Here is a 24,668-nt window from a genome sequence, read left to right on the forward strand (position 1 = left end):
CAAATTTTCGGAAATTGTCTCTACTGAGTCATTTTTTACAAACTTGGCAGATAACTTAAATTGGGTCATCCTTTGCATTCTCAAAAAAGGCACAGGCTAGGCAACCCTTGTTGCCCATGCGAACTGAAGACCCAAAAACTCTACTGGCCACACCCAGAGTTGCGGCTGAGGATGCACTCTTTGTTGTGGCTACATCTATATGTTTTTGTGAGAGAAGCGGCAACGTAACCTCCTAGTTTTCCTCCTCTTCCTCCACCACCTCCTCTGAAGAGTTCCTCAGGTGTGGGTCTCTGGTTTTACACAAAGAGGGATCTACAACCTCATCATCAGTTTCTGTTGTCCCACTCCTCATCCTGAGAGTCAACCCCCCTCCACTTCCTGCCCTGACTGCACTGCACATGTAACTGGGGCATACACTACAGTTTTGTTGCGGGCATACAGCTCTGTAGGGTGCATACAGCTCTGGGGATGCTGATGGCTGTGCTGTGCCTTCTCATCTGTGGGATGGGAGAGCATCACACATTGACTCCACCAACAGATGAACTCCCCCTTCAGTGTATATGCATGCAGCATTCAGCAGTGAACATTGCTTGTACTGTTCGGGTTAAAAGGACTAACAAGTGTGCGAGCCACCAGTAAAGTGAGGCTGGTGGCTTGAGCACTGTATTCCCCAGAAAATGATGAGGGGGCCACAAAATAGATTGCGAATGCCCCCCCCATCTTTTCAGGGCTTCGTAACGTGCGCGGATGCGCCAGGTACTGACGCCAGACCTGAGCAGCAAAATTACTGCACACCAGTGTAGCACCAGTGGTCACTTATTTTTTGGTAATAATTACACTTCTTATGATTGACATCCAATACAGAACATATTGATATTCTTTTTGGCATGCAGTTGCATTAAAAAGCATGCTTGACAGAGCAATGATCTATATAAAAACTTTCTTAACCTTTTAAGAAATTTTTTCAAAGCTATTTTTTTTATTACTTCCAGGAGCCACAACTTTTTTATTTTTTCTTCCACAAAGACATTTGAGGGCTTTTTTATATGTGAGGCAAGCTGTAGTTTTGAATGACGCTATTAGTTTTACCATTCAATTTATTGGAAAATAAAAAAAAAAGTTGCCTATACAATGAAATATGAAGAAGAAAGTGTCATTTATTTGTTTTTTTATCTCCAATGTTCATTCTGTGGTATGTTGTAAAACGTCTTGCTAAATAATAATTATACAGGTAAGTAGAAATAGGAAACTGATATATATTTTATTTTCATTAGAATTGAGGGATAAGAAAACCAGAAATGTGTGAAAAAAATAATGGTTTACTTGTATAGTTTATTTCCAAGACTTATAACATTTTTAATTTTTCATTAGTTGAGCTGTGTAATACTGTAGCTTTGGGTACATGTTACATTTTGATTGTTTTTTAATTGCTTTTTTTAAGAAGTAGTGACCGGAAAAAACAAAAAGCCTTGCAATTCTATTGTTTCAATTTCCTTTTGCATTAGAGTATTTAACTATTGGGTAAATTAATTGTATACTTTATGAAATTAGACTTTTATATGCTTGTCAATACCAAATATTTGTGTTTGCTTTTTATTTCTTTCTTTGTAATGTAGAAGAAAAGGTGGCATAACATGAACTTTAATTTATAAATATATACATGTATATATCTATCTACAGTTAGGTCCAGAAATATTTGGACAGTGACACAATTTTCGCGAGTTGGGCTCTGCATGCCACCACATTGGATTTGAAATGAAACCTCTACAACAGAATTCAAGTCCAGATTGTAACGTTTAATTTGAAGGTTTGAACAAAAATATCTGATAGAAATTGTAGGAATTGTACACATTTCTTTACAAACACTCCACATTTTAGGAGGTCAAAAGTAATTGGACAAATAAACCAAACCCCAAAAAAAAATTTGGAGGCAATCACTGCCTTAAGTCTGGAACCCATGGATATCACCAAACGCTGGGTTTCCTCCTTCTTAATGCTTTGCCAGGCCTTTACAGCCGCAGCCTTCAGGTCTTGCTTGTTTGTGGGTCTTTCCGTCTTAAGTCTGGATTTGAGCAAGTGAAATGCATGCTCAATTGGGTTAAGATCTGGTGATTGACTTGGCCATTGCAGAATGTTCCACTTTTTTGCACTCATGAACTCCTGGGTAGCTTTGGCTGTATGCTTGGGGTCATTGTCCATCTGTACTATGAAGCGCCGTCCGATCAACTTTGTGGCATTTGGCTGAATCTGGGCTGAAAGTATATCCCGGTACACTTCAGAATTCATCCGGCTACTCTTGTCTGCTGTTATGTCATCAATAAACACAAGTGACCCAGTGCCATTGAAAGCCATGCATGCCCGTGCCATCACGTTGCCTCCACCATGTTTTACAGAGGATGTGATGTGCCTTGGATCATGTGCCGTTCCCTTTCTTCTCCAAACATTTTTCATCCCATGGTACAGGTTGATCTTGGTCTCATCTGTCCATAGAATACTTTTCCAGAACTGAGATGGCTTCATGAGGTGTTTTTCAGCAAATTTAACTCTGGCCTGTCTATTTTTGGAATTGATGAATGGTTCGCATCTAGATGTAAACCCTTTGTATTTACTTTCATGGAGTCTTCTCTTTACAGTTGACTTAGACACATATACACCTACTTCACTGAGAGTGTTCTGGACTTCAGTTGATGTTGTGAACGGGTTCTTTTTCACCAAAGAAAGTGCAGCGATTATCCACCACTGTTGTCATCCGTGGACGCCCAGGCCTTTTTGAGTTCCCAAGCTCACCAGTCAATTCCTTTTTTCTCAGAATGTACCCGACTGTTGATTTTGCTACTCCAAGCATGTCTGCTATCTCTCTGATGGATTTTTTCTTTTTTTTCAGCCTCAGGATGTTCTGCTTCACCTCAATTGAGAGTTCCTTAGACCGCATGTTGTCTGGTCACAGCAACAGCTTCCAAATGCAAAACCACACACCTGTAATCAACCCCAGACCTTTTAACTACTTCATTGATTACAGGTTAACGAGGGAGACGCCTTCAGAGTTAATTGCAGCCCTTAGAGTCCCTTGTCCAATTACTTTTGGTCCCTTGAAAAAGAGGAGGCTATGCATTACAGAGCTATGATTCCTAAACCCTTTCTCCGATTTGGATGTGAAAACTCTCATATTGCAGCTGGGAGTGTGCACTTTCAGCCCATATTATATATATAATTGTATTTCTGAACATGTTTTTGTAAACAGCTAAAATAACAAAACTTGTGTCACTGTCCAAATATTTCTGGACCTAACTGTATATACAGAAATATATCTGTATATATAGATATATATACAATAGATCCCAAAAGTGATTACATCCTTTACATTTTTATAAATATTTTATTGTATATTTTAATGGGACAATACTGAAGATATGACACTTTGATGCAATGTAAAGTAGTCATGTACAGTTTGTGTAACAGAATAAATTTGATGTGTCCTCTAAATTACTCAACACACAACCATTAATGTCTAAACTTCTGGCATTCACTACATCACTAAATGAAAATGGCTAAATTAAGCCTAGTTAGCCATTTTCTCTCACCAGTGTCATGTGACTCGTAAGTATAACAAGGTCTTAGGTGTGAATGGGGAGCAGGTGTGTTACATTTGGTGTTATCGCTCACACACTCTCTTCTACTGGTCACTGGAAGTTCAACATGACTCCTCCGGTTACTTCGGATTCCTCCCGCACTTCAAAGACACACTGATAAGAACGTCGCCAATGTATGTAAAGCACTGTGGAATTAATAGTGCTACATACATAAATAAATCTAACTAATAAAAAAAAAAAAAAAATATATATATATATATATATATATATATATATATATACATAGTGTGTCCACCCTTATCCTGCTATAAGCATAGAAGTGGTGTCTAGGTATAGTAAAGTAGCCATGAGCTACGCAATGAAACCACCTATATCGCCACCTGCTGGAAAACAACAGAGTTAGCATTTTTATTTCGAAAACTGAACAGATAGAGAAAAAAAGTGAATTACAAAGTTGTAGGGCATCGTCAATTCAATACGAATCGTCACCTTGCATAAAGAAGGTCTCCATGAGGTATTGCTTCATGTCCGCAGCCTTGTGAGTTTTACATGTTCTAATCATAGCATTTCTGTATAAAAGGTGTTGATTCTTATTGAATTGATGATGCCCTACAACTTTGTATTTCCCTTTTTTTCTCTATCTCGTTCCGTTTTCGATATAAAAATGCTAACTCTGTTGTTTTCCACCAGGTGGCGCTATATGTGGTTTCATTGAGCATGGCTACTTTACTATACCTAGACACCACTTCTATGCCTATAGCTGCCACCTTTCTCAAGTTAATGGCGGTGGACAGGATATGGGTGGACACATTGTAAAGTGCCTTGCAAAAGTATTTGGCTCCATTGAATTTTTCAACCTTTTCTCACATTTCAGGCTTCAAACATAAAGATAAAAATTTAAATTTTATGGTGAAGAATCAACAACAAGTGGGACACAATTGTGAAGTTGAACAAAATGTATTGCTTATTTTTTTTTTTTAAATAAATAACTGAAAAGTGGGGCGTGCAATATTATTCGTCCCCTTTATTTTCAGTGCAGCAAACTCACTCCAGAAGTTGATTGAGGATCTCTGAATGATCCAATGTTGTCCTAAATGACTGATGATAATAAATATAAGCCCCCTGTGTGTAATCAAGTCTCCGTATAAATGCACCTGCTCTGTGATAGTCTCAGTGTTCTGTTTAAAGCGCAGATAGCATCATGAAAACCGAGGAACACAACAGGCAGGTTTGTGATACTGTTGTGGAGAAGTTTAAAGCTAGATTTGGTTAGAAAAAGACTTCCAAAACTTTAAACATTCCAAGGAGCACTGTGCAAGCGATCATATTGAAATTGAAGGAGTATCATACCACTGCAAATCTACCAAAACCCAGACGACCATCCAAACTTTCATCTGAAACAAGGAGAAGACTGATCAGAGATGCAGCCAAGAGGCCCATGATCACTCTGGACGAACTGCAGACATCTACAGCTGAGGTGGGAGAGTCTGTCCATAGGACAACAATCAGTCGTACACTGCACAAATCTGGCCTTTATGGAAGAGTGAAAAGGAGAAATCCATTTCTCGAAGATATCCATAAAAAGTGTTGTTTAAAATTTGCCACAAGTCACCTGGGAGACACACCAAACATGTGGAAAAAGGTGCTCTGGTCAGATGAAACCAAAATTGAACTATTTGGGCTCTATGCCAAACGATATGTTTGGTGTAAAAGCAACACAGCTCATTACCCTGAACACACCATCCCCACTGTCAACCATGGTGGTGGCAGCATCATGGTTTGGGCCTGCTTTTCTTCAGCAGGGACAGGGAAGATGGTTTAAATTGAAGGGAAGATGGATGAAGCCAAATACAGGACCATTCTTGAAGAAAACCTGTTGCAGTCTGCAAAAGACCTGAGACTGGGATGGAGATTTGTCTTACAACAAGACAATGATCCAAAACATAAAGCAAAATCTACAATGGAATGGTTCACAAATAAAAGTATCTAGGTGTTAGAATGGCCAAGTCACAGCCCAGACCTGAATCCAATCGAGAATCTGTGGAAAGAGCTGAAAAATGCTGTTCACAAACACTCTCCATCCAACCTCACTCAACTCGGACTGTTTGCAAAGGAAGAATGGGCAAGAATTTCAGTCTCTCGATGTGCAAAACTGATACAGACATACCCCAAGCGACTTGCAGCTGTAATCAAAGCAAAAGGTGGCACTGTATGCAACTCCTGGCAAAAAATATGGAATCTCCTGGCTCTGAGGAAGTTTATTTAGTTGTTTACCTTTGTTTAAAAAAAGCAGAACACAGACATGGCACAAAACTAAAGTCATTTCAAATGTCAACTTTCTGGCTTTAGGAAACACTAAAAAAAATCATGAAAACATTATATGCTAGCCAGTAACGGTTACTTTTCAAGACCAAACAGGGGAAAAAATGATGGAATCACTCAATTTATGAGGAAAAAATGATGGAATCATGAAAAACAAACAAACAAATAAACAAATAAAAGAACACTGCAATACATCACTAGTATTTTGTTGCACCACCTCTGGCTTTTATAACAGCTTTCAGTCTCTGAGGCATGGACTTAATGAGTAACAAACAGTACTCTTCATCAATCTGGCTCCAACTTTCTCTGATTGCTGTTGCCATATCAGTTTTGCATGTTGGATCCTTGTTATGGACCATTTTCTTCAACTTCCACCAAAGATTTTCAATTGAATTGAGATCCAGACTATTTGCAGGCCATGTCATTGACCTTATGAGTCTTCTTTCAAGGAATGTTTTCACAGTTTTTGCTCTATGGTAGCATGCGTTATCATCTTGATAAATGATTTCATCATCCCCAAACATTTTTTCAATGGATGGGATAAGAAAAGTGTACAAAATTTCAATGTAAACTTGGGCATTTATTGAAGATGTAATGACAGCCATCTCCCCAGTGCCTTTACCTGACATGCAGCCCCATATCATCAATGACTGTGGAAATTTACATGTTCTTTTCAAGCAGTCATCTTTATAAATCTCATTGGAAGGACACCAAACAAAAGTTCCAGCGTCATCACCTTGCCCAATGCAGATTTGCGATTCATCACTGAATATGACTTTCATCTAGTCATCCACAGTCCACGATTGCTGTTCCTTAGCCCATTGAAACCTTATTTTTTTCTGTTTAGGTGTTACTGATGGCTTTTGTTTAGCTTTTCTGTATGTAAATCCCATTTCCTTTAGGCGATTTCTTACAGTTCTGTCACAGACATTGACTCCAGTTTCTCCCCATTCTTTCCTCATTTGTATTGTTGTGCATTTCCTAATTTGGAGACATATTTCTTTAAGTTTTCTGTCTTGATGATTTGGTGTCTTCCTTGGTCTACCAGTATGTGTGCCTTTAACAACCTTCCCATGTTGTTTGTATTTGGTCCAGATGTTAAACACAGCTGACTGTGAACAATCAACATCTTTTGCAACATTGCGTGATGATTTACCCTCTTTTAAGAGTTTGATAATTCTCTCCTTTGTTTGAATTGACATCCCTCATGATGGAGCCATGATTCCTGTCAGGCCACTTGGTGCAACAGCTCTCCAAGGAGTGATAACTCCTTTTTTGATGCAGACTAACGAGCAGATCTTATTTGATGCAGGTGTCAGTTTTGGGAATGAAAATTTACAAGGTGATTCCATAATTTTTTCCTCATAATTGAGTGATTCCATAATTTTTCCCCGTTTGGTCTTGAAAAGTAACCGTTACTGGCAAGCACATTATGTTTTCATGTTTTTTTTCTAGTGTTTGTTAAAGCCAGAAAGTTGAATTGACTTTAGTTTTGTACCATGTCTGGGATTTGCTTTTTTTAAACAAAAGTAAACAACTGAATGAACATCCTGAAAGCCAGGTGAGTCCATAATTTTTGACAGGGGTTGTATATATATATATATATATATATATATATATATATATATATATATAAACGTATACCTAAAGCAAAAAAATCTCTGAGGATTTAAAAAAAAGAATTGTTGCTCTACATAGAGATGGCCGAGGCTATAAGAAAATGCCAACACCCTGAAACTGAGCTGCAGCATGGTGGCCAAAACTATATAGCAACTTAAGAAAACAGGTTCCCCTCAGACTAGGCCTCGCAATGATCAACCAAAAATACTGAGTGGATGTGCTCAGCATCATATGAAGACATAATTTCAAAATAGATATATGAGTGCCGCAGCCAATCATTGAGCTCAGTGATGTCACATCTCTTCTGACACTTGCCCTTGAGAAGTCTGCACGTGTCATCAGGCTTCACTATATTCATTTGATTAGCTGCACTGGTAATGGAGGAGATGTCAGGACCAAAAGCTTTGAGCAGTGTAGGCTTTGTCCAGCCAGTGGACAGGATAGCTGGGACCTGTAATCCTGGCCAGTCTGGCAGAAAGTCTTTGAGTACTCATAAATGGTGTAATCATTTTCCTACATTGGCCACAACCTACAAAAACTCATAGCTTCTTGCTGGAAGCTGTCAGCTGTAGTTCTGCTTGCCTGGTTTACATATCAAAATTTTCAGATCCTCTTTCTGGTTGATATTCCTCTTTCTAACTCCATTTTGTTTACTAACCATTCCCTTACCTGATGTTATTCTATTGTGTCTGCCATTCTGGTTCTGATCTGGCTATGTTATTATTCTTGCCTGCCCGCACAACCAATCAGTAGCTGACGCTGTAGCTCCCAACCATGGGGTCTCTGTGTAAGACCAGTTTTGTGTTTTACAAGGAGCTAAACAAATGGGCAAGGTTTTTTTGTAAAGGGGACCACAACGTGAACTTTTATCAGTTAAAGTGAACATTTCACTGTAGTCATGGTGCACAAAAGATAGTCAGAGAAAACATAGGCCAGTGCGCCCCCCCCCTTACCCGGCTCCTCCCCGATTAGCTCCTACTTATTGAAACATTTCTTCCATAGGATTACATAAAGACTTGTCAGTCATTTTTTGAACTAAGGCAAGAAACAAGGGGTTGAGATGTGTGTGAAGAAGACTCTTCAAACTGTTTTATCTGAACGTGATGAGCATGTCATTTTATGAAAGACTATATCTGTTTTCCTCCTTCCAATCTATAATTAATTTTTCAAAGGAAAAACGGGGGTAACCACTGCACTTATCACCAATGCAAGTCGGAATTATTAATCCAAGTCGTTTATTACAGGCACATATAAAGGTCAACGTGTTTCAGGGGTCTCTGCCCCCTTCTTCAGGACAGTATAGTAGTGACACTATCCTTGTCACTACAATACTGTCCTGAAGAAGGGGAAAAGAGACCCCTGAAATGCATTGACCTGTATATGTGCCAGTAATAAACGACTTGGCTTAATAATTCTGATTTGCATTGGTGAAACGTGCGGCGGTTACCCCCGTTTTTCCTTTGAAAAATTTGTCTTAAATTCCTGCGGGGCTGCAGCTATCTCCATCCCTGATTATGTGAATTTAGGTGTTGTGACAGTTTCACAACCCCTATAGGTAAATGCACCTTATTTATCATTATCTGGTTTTATCTGGTAAGACCCTATGTGCCTTTTCTCCACAGTCTTTGAAACCGTGTTGAATCTATAATAAATAGGAGCTGTAAAGAGAAATCGAGAGTCTTATCCAATTAAAAATTAAAAGAGAAAAAAACTTAGAGAGGCTCTCTTCATGTGGTGGTGCATGTCCCAACCACCATAAAAGCCTGTAGGCCACTGGAGAACCTACGTGGAGATCAAACAATGGAAATGAAGAAAGAGTTAATCTCCTGCACCCACCACACAGCTCAGACGATGTAGCTGAAATATGATTTATTGGTCAACGCGTTTCAAAGCCCTCAAAGGCTTCTTCATCAGGACAATCATATACTGTGTATGATTGTCCTGAAGAAGAAGCCTTTGAGGGCTTTGCAATGCGTTGACAAATAAATTGTCTCGACTGTGTGGCGCAGGAGATTAACCCTTTCTTCATTTTAATTGTTTTATTCCAATCTACACAGGTCCAACATTTGCCAAAAGAACAGTATACTCTATGGCACAATACTTCGACCAATTACATCCAGAAAATTTCAAGAATTGGTTTAGGAACCAATGAAAGCTGTATTTTTTTTTTACACAGAGTGGGAACATTGCATGCAGTTTTGTAACCTTCACCTGAGGCATAAATCATTCTGTACAAAAAGAAAAACAGCTAGATTTCCTTTTGGGTAATTGTGTATTAGCGGATTTGTGTCCCCACACACCGGAACACATGTGCTACATTGTATAAATATCAGGTATGGTCCATTATTTTGCTTTATTATACTTAAAATACAATATCTGCCTCTTACCATCTCCACTATTGCACCTGTTTCTAATCTTGTAAAATGTATTATATTAGCTACATTTGGAACCTAATGTGGTAATTTACTAAACTACAGAGATGTATCAAGACGGCTTTGAAACTGTAGGAAAATGCTTCTGTCTCAGTTTGAGGAGTGAGATGTGAGCTGTAAAATGTTACATTTGCTTAATTTAGCTCTTTTCTTGTTCCTACTTTCTCAGCAGGACCCGGTATTGTCAAGGTCAGTTTTCAATTAAATTTCCAGGAGCCCTGGTTTTAAAATTGTTATACCTGTACTTTTCTGAAATGTAATTTCTAATGGAATGAGATTGAGATATATTGTATTTTTTTTCTCATTTAAACTTTAAAACATTTTCTTTTGTTCTGTTCTTTTCCCACTCTAAGCTAATGCGTAGTTTCATGGCTGACCTGATTTCTAAATTTTCATACACCCATCCCAGTCATTAATTCTGTAGACATTTAACACAGTCATTTACTTGGGTCCCAATTTTAGTCCATTTAAAATGCAAAAGTTCATGAAAATTGGTAATTTTTAACATGTACCATAATTCAGTGTCCAAAGCCGCAATATTGAAATGTAACTTACATTAAATTGTGTTTATCCACAAAGAGAATCTTAATGCTGCTTTACACACAACGATATCGCTAGCGATGTGACACGCCCAGATCGTTGTTACGATTTGCCGAGATCGCTCATAGGTCGTTTTGCAGCGGTCACACGTACCCATCTCACAAATGATACTACATCGTTCAGCGACATTTTGTTTGACCAAGGCGGTCGTGTGGATGTTGTTCGTCGTTGGCAGGGTGTCAAACGAAACAATATGTCTGCTGCGTTCCAAACGACGAACAATATTTTGAAACTGAAAGACGTGTCAACGATCAACGATTTTCACCCTATTTGCAATCGTTCGGAGTTGCACATAGGTGTCACACGCAACATTGTCGCTAACGATGATGGAAGTGCGTCACGAAAACCATGACCTCGACGACATATCATCAGATAAATCGTAACGTGTAAAGCGGCCTATATACTTTTGACAAATTTGATGTTTAATGCTGACCCCTGTTTCATTTAGGTAAGTTCAATCATGAACAAACACTTAACTATGACCTATAAAGAAAATTGGAACAATTGATAATTTGTAAAACTAAAGTGTTATTCTTGTTATTTCTTATTAATCTGTATGCGTGACTGCAAAATTTACTCTTTCACCGCCTTGCGATTTTCCGTTTTTTTTTCGGGGTTTTTTTCTCCCCTTGTTCCAAGAGCCATAACTTTTATATTTTATCATCAATATAGACTTAAGAGGGCTTGCTTTTTGTTGGATGACACTATTCAATCTGCCACATAGTGTACTGGAAAAAGAGAAAAAAAATCCAAGTGCAGTGATATTGCAAAAAAAAAATGCAATTCCACAATCTTTTGGGGTTTTTTTTCAGGGGGGGTTATTTACCATGTTCACTAGATAGTAAAACTCACCTGACAGTATGTTTCCCCAGATCATTATGAATACAAACATACCAAAAGGATTTTTTTTGGCGTATTGTTGAAAAACAATTCTGAAACTTGACAAATACAGAATTTGACTTTTGTCGCCATTTTCCGAGACCAGTAACGTTCTAATTTTTCAGGATCTGTGGCTTTATGAAGACTTATTTTTTGCTACCTGAGCTGACATATTTACTGATATTAGTTTTGCATAGATGTGATTTTTTGATCACTTTATATTGCCTTTTATTTCAATGGTGCATCGACCAAAAAACTCTTACTTTGCTGTACAAAGTCCTCTGATAGTTATAACATGTAATAGAGTGCCTACAAGTAGTATTCAACCCCCTGCAGATTTAGCAGGTTTACACATTCGGAATTAACTTGGCATTGTGACATTTGGACTGTAGATCAGCCTGGAAGTGTGAAATGCACTGCAGCAAAAAAGAATGTTATTTCTTTTTTTTTTTTTTTTTTTAAATTGTGAAAAGTTTATTCAGAGGGTCATTTATTATTCAACCCCTCAAACCACCAGAATTCTGTTTGGTTCCCCTAAAGTATTAAGAAGTATTTCAGGCCCAAAGAACAATGAGCTTCACATGTTTGGATTAATTATCTCATTTTCCAGCCTTTTCTGACTAATTAAGACCCTCCCCAAACTTGTGAACAGCACTCATACTTGGTCAACATGGGAAAGACAAAGGAGCATTCCAAAGCCATCAGAGACAAGATCGTGGAGGGTCACAAGGCTGGCAAGGGGTACAAAACCCTTTCCAAGGAGTTGGGCCTACCTGTCTCCACTGTTGGGAGCATCATCCGGAAGTGGAAGGCTTATGGAACTACTGTTAGCCTTCCACGGCCTGGACAGCCTTTGAAAGTTTCCACCTGTGCCGAGGCCAGGCTTGTCCGAAGAGTCAAGGCTAACCCAAGGACAACAAGGAAGGAGCTCCGGGAAGATCTCATGGCAGTGGGGACATTGGTTTCAGTCAATACCATAAGTAACGTACTCCACCGCAATGGTCTCCATTCCAGACGAGCCCGTAAGGTACCTTTACTTTCAAAGCGTCATGTCAAGGCTCGTCTACAGTTTGCTCATGATCACTTGGAGGACTCTGAGACACACTGGTTCAGGGTTCTCTGGTCTGATGAGACCAAGATCGAGATCTTTGGTGCCAACCACACACTTGACGTTTGGAGACTGGATGGCACTGCATACGACCCCAAGAATACCATCCCTACAGTCAAGCATGGTGGTGGCAGCATCATGCTGTGGGGCTGTTTCTCAGCCCAGGGGCCTGGCCATCTGGTCCGCATCCATGGGAAGATGGATAGCACGGCCGACCTGGAGATTTTGGCCAAGAACCTCCGCTCCTCCATCAAGGATCTTAAGATGGGTCGTCATTTCATCTTCCAACAAGACAACGACCCAAAGCACACAGCCAAGAAAACCAAGGCCTGGTTCAAGAGGGAAAAAATCAAGGTGTTGCAGTGACCTAGTCAGTCTCCTGACCTTAACCCAATTGAAAACTTGTGGAAGGAGCTCAAGATTAAAGTTCACATGAGACACCCAAAGAACCTAGATAACTTGGAGAAGATCTGCATGGAGGAGTGGGCCAAGATAACTCCAGAGACCTGTGGTGGCCTGATCAGGTCTTATAAAAGACGATTATTAGCTGTAATTGAAAACAAGGGTTATTCCACAAAATATTAAACCTAGGGGTTGAATAATAATTAACCCACAGTTTTATGTTGAAAATTTAATAAAATTTAACTGAGCAACATAACTTGTTGGTTTGTAAGATTTATGCATCTGTTAATAAATCCTGCTCTTGTTTAAAGTTTGCAGGCTCTAAATTATTTGCATCTTATCAAACCTGCTAAATCTTCAGGGGGTTGAATACTACCTGTAGGCACTGTATATGTGTCATTCCTTTTTGTGATGAAGGATTGGTGTGGATTCACTGCTGCACTGGCAGGGCCTACCTTGGAAGGACATGATTAAGTGACTACCTGGTCTTCAATAGAGTCTAGGATGGTGTGGATATGCTAGACTGCAGGTATTCTCCAGATGCTAGTTTCAGGACAAGGACCTGCAGCAGCTGTGCGATGGGACAAGGCAGGTGTACAAGGTACAGAGGGCACAGGCAGAGATATAGTAAGATAATCTGAGGTCAGTGCAGTCAGCAAGAAGTTAAGGAAATGTTGCCATGGTCAGAAGAGGAGAAGTCAGGATTAATGGGTAAGCTGAATTAATAACAGGGGAGCCTAAACAGAGAAGCTAACAGACAGATTACTGGAGGCAAACTGACAAAGACCTAAGATCAGACAACATGTGGAGGGAGGAGCTTCCTTAATAAAACTAACTACTGGCAGAAGATAGGCCAGAGAAGCAACACACTGCAGACCACAGGTGATTACACTCCTGAAATGTCTGGCCATGCCTCAATAGGGACTGTTGGAGACCCTCCAGGAACAAGAGGATGTAGCAGAGTTGGATGTCTTGTAAGGGTCAGCTAGCGAGAAGAGCTGACAATGGGAGGAGTAGAGCAGTGAAAGAAGTGAGTAGGATGGCGCCCACAAGCCACTCGTGTCACTGGCGTGATAGTACCCTCACCCTTACACCCTCATTTTTTTCTTGGCCAGACAAATTTGAGGCACCTTTCAAAAATGACAGGAGCACAGATGTTTGTAACAGGCTCATCAGATCTCTCCTCAGGAACAGATGTAAAGGCAGTGTGACTTCTGTTCTTGTCTGCGTAAGGCTTCAAGCAGGATGGAAATCTCCTCCTCCTAGCAGTATGATCTAAGGTCATACCCAGGAGAATGTCCCTAAAAAAAACAGGAACAGCTGCAACAGTCCTAGCTAGGTTAATGATCTGCCATATCTCCTCCACAGAATCCATAACATCAAAGGATCAAGACAATGCATTCTTGTTGGTGGGGGACTTTGTCCAAGCATTTGGTAGTACAGGATGAATCCCACTGATGAACCTGACTGGTGGACCAGTTAACAACCGAGACATTTAGACTCAGCCATGGAAGCCCAGAAGAACAGGATTTAGATGATTTAGGTAGCACGTAGATTGAAATCTTTTCAGAATGCAGAGCTCCAAACCCCAACGTGAATGTTATCATAATATATCAAATAGGCTCTGCCAGAGGTTGTCTATTAATGGCAGGAACAACCAAGAGATGATCAAGCCATTGTGTAGTAAACTGAAGTTAAAGGGCCAAGATTGTGACAGATGAAGTTGGCAGCCGAGCCAGAGACTAAATGTTGTTCCTCAGAAAAATAATTCTCTCCCCAGAACATGGCAACCTTGGTCAGTGATTTCAGAGAGCAAGGCATCTCACAGACCAACCCTAGGTGCTCGAGTTAATTTACAGATTAGTAATGAGAGGGTCTCAAAGATGCTTCCATTACTAATCTAAGGCTTAGTGGCAGCTGTGAGCTGTCATTAACCCCTTATATTACCCCGATTGCTACCCCATAAGGTCAATTGATATTAGCCAGGTAAAGTGCCAGGATTGTTGCATCTAATGCGTGCAACAATTCTGGGTGGCTGCCAACTTCTATTTTTAAGCTGGGATGGCCCAACAATCATAGGTCTTTCCAGCCTGAGAATACCATCTGTTGGTTTTATCATGGCTGAATATCATAATTGGGGGTGACCGCATGTCGTTTTTTAAAAATATTTATTTAAGTAATTTTTAAAAAGCCATTTGGGGTATCTCCTTATTTTATACACAGCCAAGATAAGCATACGGCTGGGGACTGCAGCCTAAAGCCGTATGCTTTATCTGCATTGGGTTTCTATATACAGGGCACCCTACATCATTTTTATTAAATCTATTTTTTTATTTTTAAACTTTACTAAGGCAGACAGACAGTCTCTGTGTGGGCAACCAACCAGAGATGCCGGCACAACGGCAGTCTGACTGCAGCCAATCACAGACAGTTTCACAGCCGGTGGGTGGGGGACGCAGTGAATATGCATGAGGGATAATGAGCAGACCTGGAAGCAGTCTTACCGCCGTGCCACTGACATTGGGGATGTGTGTCCTGGTTTAACCATGTTATGCCTTTTGTTTTCTTACATTGATTTCCCTGGCCAATCACAGCCATGCCAATACTTGGCATTGCTGCAATCGCTTCGGAACTGCCCACAGCCTAAAACTATGCTGATTGGCTACTCTGCAACCTTTCAATAAGCTTTATTCGGGTGACAATCCCAAACAGGAACCGGATGTACATTCAAAATTCTGGGTTCGATGTTCAGCATTGAGAACAAGGTGCTCGATACGGACACCAAACTTTAAACTTTGGGGTTGCTCATTCCCATTCTGTAGTATACCACCAAAAATGTTTGTGCACCTCCATATTCATTGACATGGTTCTTCTATATGTATAAGCTGTAAGTGATATATAACTGGTAATAACTGCAGTAATTTCCCCAAAAAAAGGAAGCTTTTGCATCTGAAAAGCATAAAATTTCACATGTTAATATTTCCTCATGCTCTCACTAGATTTCCTGCAATGCGACAAGCATTCACCTGAATCATCACTTAATATACTTGCTATATTTTCTTATGTTTGTGACAGATGATGTAGCATATCTGTATGAACCTAAATAGCAGATTATACTTGCTGCTTTGCAAATTTCTGTGAAACAACTGATTGATCGTTCAAGGGTTCCATCCAGGATTGGTATAAGCCTATCAAAAGAATATTGGAAAAGATTTTCTTGGAAGCCATGCTGTGTGATATTATACTTCTCTTTAGAAAAAAACTAGCCGCTTTGAAAATCAGAGCAGAAATAACTGTAAGATGCTATGAAACTTTACAAAAGGTCACATTGAATAACACATACAATAACACAAAGAAAATAGTGAATTTACAAAGTGTGAAACTTTTCAGAACTTGCTCAAACTGGGAAGTGTTGCATTTTACTTTCACAAAAAGTTTTACAGCTTTGAAAGGCTGTGGTTAAATCTAAAATGCAGAGATGTACAGCACTTCCCAATGAATATGAGGGCAAAAAAAGGAAAGTTTCAAATAAAAGGAGTTGATTCAGAGTTCACCATGTTTGCCGATCAGCATCTACATCATCATTATTAGTGATGGGTGGACTTGGATTGTAAAAGTCCAAGGTCCGCACAGGTTAAAAAGTACCCAAACACTGAACCCTGGCTCGGAGTTTTCAGGGAACTTTTGGTAACGATTTGGTTCCGGCAACTTGGGTAAAAAAAATAAAGGAAAAATAAAGAAGAAAAGGGGAAAGCAGCCATGTTATACTTACAGAGTCCCTCGAGTGACTGTACATTGCGTCTGGGTCCGCTCATACTACTTCTGAGGTGGTTTCTAATCCTGCATACGTATGCACTGCTTCTCCCGCCCACTGGCAGTCCCCAAATCTCTGATTGTTTGCAAAAAATAATTTACACCAGGCACTCCTGGTGTATATTATTTTTTGCCTGTACAGAGTTGGACCCTACCAGAGCACCCACTCCTCCCTTTTTTTTCAGAAGTGCCGTGTTATCCTCTTTTTCCGAAATATTTAATCTCCATGAGCACTCTGACACATTATATCCGCTAAGAACAAAAGGATTGCTTGGTGTAAATTAGTTTTTGCCTGTGCGGAGTTGGACCCTACTAGAGCACCCACTCCTCTCTTTTTTTTCAGAAGTGCCGTGTTATCCTCTTTTTCCGAAATATTTAATCTCCATGAGCACTCTGACACATTATATCCGCTAAGAACAAAAGGATTGCTTGGTGTAAATTAGTTTTTGCCTGTGCGGAGTTGGACCCTACTAGAGCACCCACGCCTCTCTTTTTTTTCAGAAGTGCCATGTTATCCTATTTTTCCGAAATATTTAATCTTCACAAGCACTCTGACACATTATATCCGCTAAGAAAAAACGGATTGCCTGGTGTAAATTATTTTTTGCCTGTGCGGAGTTGGACCCTACCAGAGCACCCACTCCTCTCTTTTTTTTCAGAAGTGCCGTGTTATCCTCTTTTTCTGATTGGTTGCAGTCAGACGCTCCCCCCTCTCTGTGTGACAGAGTGTCTGACTGCTTTCAATTAGAGGTGCTGTGTGTGTGTGCCTCTATTGGTGTAAACATAAATAAATAATTTTAAAAAAAAGAGAATACCAAAAGTGAGCAAAGCAGTAATCAAAGCAAAAGGTGGTGTTACGGTTGCTGTGGCTCTGGAGACTATGTCCGGATTTCTTGCTACTGCACATGTGCAAGCGCTGGAGGCTAAGTCCTATCTTGGAGCCATTGCACATGTGCGGGTGACATCATCGCTGACACGAGGTCACATGTCTCTGACACCTTCTAAGCTGATTGGCCACTGGTCATGCGCTTGTGACACGTGGTCACATGTCTCTGACACCTTCTATGCCGATTGGTCGCTGGTCATGTGCTTGTGACGCTTTGCTCGGTGATAGGCCAGCGTGACGTCATTGCTGTCATTCTGGCAGCGGATTGGCTCTGGTGTCCTCCATCTTGGATGAGGCACAGAGTTTATATAAGACCCTAACGCACGCCGCCCGGCGCTCAGTCCTCTTGGTTCATGCATGAGGGTAGACGCCCTGTGCACGTCCCTCTAGGCATCTCTCTGTCTATGTTAGGTGAGCGCTACCAGCAGGGTAGCATTCTTATACCTTACAGCTTCGGCTGCAGTCCGTATCCTTACCTCTTAGTGGAGCGGACATAGGCAGGTGCCTGAGGCACATGGTCCGGCTGGGCCTTGTGATTCTACTCGTAGGTGGACGTTGCCGCTAGGGTAACATTCCTCATACTGCGTCTTTCAGTTGTTCGTATCCTCGCATACTAGGGGAGCGAACAGAGGTAGGAGCTTTGTGCGGCTTACGCTGCTGTCCGTCTCTTTTGCACCACTAGAAGAGCGGACCTAGGCAGGTGCCATATCTAGTGTTTCGTGTCCTCGCCCACTAGTGGAGCGAACGAAGGTAGGAGCTTTGTGCGGCTTATGCTGCTGTCCGTCTCCTGGCACCACTAGAGGAACGGACCTAGGTAGGTGCCATTTCACACTCACTGCTTTTGTCTCTGTGATCTTTAACAGAGACCATTCCACACACCCTGCAAGTAAGGGAGGAATTGCTTTATTTTCTAATTATATTCATTCCTCTGTGAGTTTAACAGAGGTATTGCACTCTGCACTTGTGCTATTATTTTTTACAGTGGCACACTTATATACCCCTTATCCTCTGCCATAGTCTGCAGCAGAGTCTTTGCACGGTGGACCCTGACTGTCTGACATTCCTTTAGGTTTTATTATCAGACAGCCCCCCGTAACAGGTGGCTACTTTGAAGAACCTAGAATATAAGACATATTTTCAGTTGTTTCACACTTTTTTTGTTAAGTATTTCATTCCACATGTTTTAATTCATAGTTTTGATGCCTTCAATGTGAATCTACAATTTTCAGAGTCCTGAAAATAAAGAAAACTCTTTGAATGAGAAGGTGTGTCCAAACTTTTGGTCTGTACTGTATATATAACTTGATTATTATCATAGCGCCAACATATTCCCCCTCATTTCCATTTCACTTCCACTTCACTTTCAGAGGGGGCATTTACAGACAATAGGAGACATTGCAGAGTAACACAATTCAATCGCAAGCTCTACAATCTATACAATACCTGTTATGAATGAGCGAAGAGACCACATTGTTGTCACTATGGCAACTGTTAAACATAAGGTTTTATTCCTTAGAAAGGGAGACCTGATATTTCTACTAATAAAGTTATATCAGGCATTTTCTTTTTTACCATAAATATGCCTAAAACCTGGGTGCTTTATACACTGAAGAAACATGTGAACACAACACTTTTTTTTTTGTTCCCATTTTTTGAAGAACTGAACTCAAAGATCTAAGACTTTTTTCTTTGTATACAACAGGCCATTTTCTTTCAAATATTGTTCACAAATATGTGTAAATCTGTGTTGGTGAGCACATCTCCTTTACTGAGATCATCAATCAACCTCACAGGTGTGGCATATCAAGATGTTGACTAGACGGCATGATTATTGCACAGGTGTCAAACTCGCTGGGCGTAGGAAGCATAGCGAAGTGTGTTCAGACCTACATGCATCTGATGCACAACAAAAAGGGGGCACCAGGGATACAAAAACAATGAGAGGCCCTGTAACTAGGTGTTCACCTCCTTACCTTACCTACAACTGTCTCTTCTCTCTTCATCAGTCCCTATACAGTCCACGCAACTGTCGCCAAACAGGAACCTGGGACGCTTGGAAGACCCGGCAGTAGTTCTTACTAGTGAGTGGCAGGTGGGGTTCACTAGACCTCACTGCTGCACTAACAACACACCATAAAGTAAAGACAAACAGGGGGAAAAAACAATCACAAGAATATAACTTGAGCATAAGAACTTGATTTGCAGAACCTTCCTCAAAGGTGGCCAGGACACAAATGACTTTGTATCTTCAGCAGGGAATGCTGGGATACACCACTATTTAAAGCTGAAGGGTGTGACTACTCAGTAAGTGTAGCTGATCACTCAGCAAGGAACTGCTTTGGGAAAGCTGCAATAGCAAATCTGGCACTTAACCACTTTAGTGCCAAAGAAATGAAACTCATTTAAATGTGGAGAGCCAGATGAAAGGCTCCAGTCCAAAGGCTATCACTGGTCTCAACATGCAGGGAGATGATCGTGACAACAGGTGTGCCTTAAGGCCCCTTTACACGCTGCGATCTTGCTAGCAATCTCGCTAGCATGCGCACCCGCCCCCATCGGTTGTGCAACAGGGGCAAATCGCTGACCGTGGCGCACAACATCGCGAGAACCCATCACACTACTTACCTGCCTAGCGATGTTGCTGTGACCAGCAAACCGTCTCCTTTCTAAGCGGGTGGTACATTCAGCGTCACAGCGGCGTCACTAAACGACCGCCCAATAGAAGCGGAGGGGCGGAGATGAGCGGGACGTAACATCCCGCCCACCTGCTTCCTTCCTCATTGCCGGCGGCCGCAGGTAAGGTGAGGTTCCTCGTTCCTGCGGTGTCACATATAATGATGTGTGCTGCCGCAGAAACGACGAACAACATCGTACCTGCAGCTGCAACGATAATTGGGAATGGACCCCCATGTCACCGATTAGCGATTTTGAATGTTTTTGCAACGATTCAAAATCACTCATAGATGTCACACGCAACAACATCGCTAAAGCGGCTGGATGTGCGTCACAAATTCCGTGACCCCAACGAGATCGCTTGAGCAATGTCGTAGCATGTAAAGCGGCCTTTAGGCTGGCCACAATAAAAGTCACCAGTAAAATGTGCATTTTTACAGTATTGGGGAGTTCAGGAAACCAGTAGTTAGTATCTGGTGTTACCACCATTAGCTTCACACAGCGCACTACATCTACTTTGCATAAAGTTGATCACTTTGGTGATTGTGGCCTGTAGAATATTGGTTCAATTCTCTTCAATAGCTGTGGGAAGTTGCTGGATATTGAAAGGAACCTGAACACACTATCGTATATGCCAATCCAGAGCATCACAATCATGTTCAGTGGGTGACATGTCCGGTGAGTATGGTGGCAATGCAAGAAATAGGATGCTCTTAGCTTTCAGGAATTGTGTACAGATTCTTGTAACATGGTGTCATGAATTATCATGTTGCAACATAAAGTGATGGTCATTTATGAATATGGCCTCAGAATCTTATCACAGTATCTCAGTGAGGGAGAAATGTCATCAATAAAATGCACCTGTTTTGGTTGTCTATAATATACTCCTGCCCATACCATAACCCCACTGCCACCATATGCCATATGATTCACAACCCACACAATGCCATACACATAATCTGCCATATGCCCTGTACAATGGAAAGTCTTAGCTCTTTGAGTTCAGCTCACACAAAATGGGAGCAAAAATAAGTGTTACTGTATGTTTATATGTTTGTTTAGTGTAATACTCACATGCGGTATACCACACGTGTAGTGTTTTATTTGGGGTAACTGCAATCTCATACAGTGTATTTGTACAGAGATGAACAAATCTGCTGATAATCGATTTGATCTTAATTTGGCCAAGAAATTTGATTCACATCTAATTTACAGTATTTGCTGCAAATGAATTTGTGCCACATTATGCGCTAAAGTCTCTGCACACTCCAGAGCTAACCATCATAGATAAACTAGTAATTAAATCATACCTACTTTAAAGCCTTTCTTATCCAGTTTCACAGTCTATTTTCTTCCCAACTTCTTCACCCACCGTCGCTTCACTAGTTGTCAAAATACCATGTTTATTAGGTTGTGTGAGACCCATTCAGTGACCAGGCCTCACGCAACGTCAGAACTTTGGAACAAAGGAGCATAAGAGACAAAAAACTGGTTCCTTATCCTGGTGAAACCAGTGTAAGAGGGTGCAGGGAATCACTCACCTGGGTAAATTGTGCAAGTCGCATCTACTGTAGACCGCTTGTGGATAACAAAGCTGCTTGAGGGCCACGGGGAGAAGTAGTTCAGTGAAGCAGGAGAGAGTGGTTGTAATGCCGCACTGCTGGAGAGACTCAGAGGATTTTTCATTAAAATCAGCAAGTTTTATTGTTCATAGTTTTACATGTTTCGGAGCTAACATGTTCCCTCTTCAGGAACCAACAATAACAATGTACAGCCATGCTGAACTCATTGTGCCTGTCCTCGTTGGATCGCAGGTGTTACTTAGTTTGAGGCCTGGCAAGTACCAGTGTGGGAGACTGGCTGAAAATCTTCATTTCTGAGTCAACGGCCATGCTAAACTCATTGTACCTGCCCTTTTCGGATTGTAGATGTTACTTAGTTTGAGCCCTGGCAAGTACCAACGTGGGAGACTGGCTGGAAATCCTCGGTTCCTCGGTACTGTTATTGTTGGTTCCTGAATAAGGAGCATGCCAGCTCCAAAACACAAAGAACTAAGAACGGAAAATTCTCTGAGTCTATCCGGCAGTGAGGCATTGCAACCACTCTCTCCTGCTTCCCTAAACAACACCATAACTTTGGGAAGACGCACATATTTTGAGACTTGGACAAGGACCAGAGCACAGATCTGAAGACTAGAGATGCATGGCTTGATAGGTGAAAGTCGGGACGAGGTGAGTAAAGAAAAAAATTAAGCCCCTTTCACGATATGTGCAAAATTCAGATGTGCACGAACCTATAGAATATTGTAAATATAAACTTTTTTAAATTTGCTGATAATCAATTTGCTCTAAATTTGCACAATTGGTACCTACTAGAAATGAGCCACCCCCCTAGCGTTCGAGTTCGGTTCGGTTCGACGAACCATTCGACGAACCACTGGAACCCCATTGAAAACAATGGTAGGCAAACAAAAACACATAAAAACACATTATACATGTACAAATACAGTTAATAAACATTGCCACAACACTTACAGGTCCCCATGACGCGTCCTGCACTCTGTCTCCCGACGCTTTTCCTTCCAATATTCGCTGCATCCTCCCGGTAACCAGAACTGATGATAGGACCTTCCGTGACGTCAAAAAAAGCATGTGGCCAGTCACGTGTCTATTATCTCATTTGCTACAGACTGGTCACATCGCTATGACAACATGCTAGGTCCTGTCAGTTCATCTCTCGGGTACGCAGTGCTCATTTGTGTATCTCCGTGTACCGGCGAGATGCTCTGGCACATGGTCGGCTTCCCCATTCTTGCATGTGGGCGCTCTTTACAGAGTAAGCCCACATGCAAGGATTGGCTGCCACAGCCGGTGAATTGTGGCACCGGGAATCACGTGATCGGAGTAACGTTGCTATGGTAACCCGCCTGACAGCGGTGACGTCACCGCTTACAGCACACAGCTTCTGCTCACTCACTGAGTGAATAGACTGCACGGGGAGCAGCAGCATCTTCCTCCCATGCAGTGCTGTCTGATGTAGCAGAGCTGCATGAGTTGAAGGAGAAAGAAGACAGAAGACCATGGATCGTGGAGGGCTGAGAGGGAGTAATAAACATGGAGTCTCTAAGTGTGTCTGTGTATTTATTTCTATTAAAGTAATTTTTCTCTGTGTGGTGTCTTTTTTTTAACCCTTTATTGCAGATTCTTAATGGCCGGGTTAAACTTGTCTGACATAAAGAATCTCTGGCTTAGTACTAGCTAGTAAAACAAAGCTAGTATTAACTCATATTTACCCAGCAAGCCACCCGGCTCCAGGGCTGTTGGAAGAGTTAGATACAGCGCCAGATGATGGCGCATCTATGAAAGCACCATTTTCTGGGGCGGCTGCGGACTACAATTCGCAGCAGAGGGGCCCAAAAAGCTCGAGCTAACCTGTGGTGCGGATTCCAATCCCCAGCTGCCTAGTTGCACCTGGCTGGACACAAAAATGAGGCAAAGGACTTCCCTATATTTTTAGTTCCCAGCCGGGTACAAATAAGCAGCTGGGGGTTGGGGGCAGCCGTGTCTGCTTGCTGTACCTGGTTAGCATAAAAAATATGGCAAAGCTCATGTCATTTTTTTTTTAGTTTTTTGGCAAAAAAAAAAATGCTTCCCTGGATTTTCCATTGCCAGTGAATGTAACACCAAGCAGTGGGGGTTAGCAGCCAGTAACTGTTTGGATTACCATTAGCTAGCAATACAAAAAAATGGAGCGGGAGCCCATATATTTTTTTTTTAATTATTTATTTAAATAACTAAAAAAAAAAAAAATGGGCTTCCCTGTATTTTGATTGCCTGACATCACAGTACTGTAAAAATAAATCATTCAAAAAAATGACGTAGCGCTCCGCGGTATTTTTGATTCTCAGCTCAGATAAAGCACACAGCTACGGGTTGCCACCCCCATCTGCCTGGCGTTACTTTGGCTGGCAATCAAAATACAGGGAAGCCCATTAATTGTTTTTATTTAAAAAGATAGTTTTAAAAAAAAAATGACGTGGGGTCCCCCCATTTTTGATAGCCAGCTAGGGTAACGTAGGCGGCTGTAGCCTGGAAACCACAGTTGGCAGCTTTACCGTTGCTGGTGATCCAATGTGGAGGTCACCCCAGGCTCTTTTTATATAAATATTTTATAAATATTAATAATTAAAAAAAAAAAGTGGGGTCCCCCCCAAATTGGATCACCAGCCAAGGTAAAGCGGACAGCTGTGGTCTGGTATTCTCAGGGTGGGATGGTCCATACTTATTGGCACTTCACAGCCTAAAAATAGCAGGCCGCAGGCGCCCCAGAAGTGGCGCATCCAC

This window comes from Anomaloglossus baeobatrachus, chromosome 2 (assembly GCF_048569485.1).
Source record: "Anomaloglossus baeobatrachus isolate aAnoBae1 chromosome 2, aAnoBae1.hap1, whole genome shotgun sequence".
Classification (NCBI taxonomy): Eukaryota; Metazoa; Chordata; class Amphibia; order Anura; family Aromobatidae; genus Anomaloglossus; species Anomaloglossus baeobatrachus.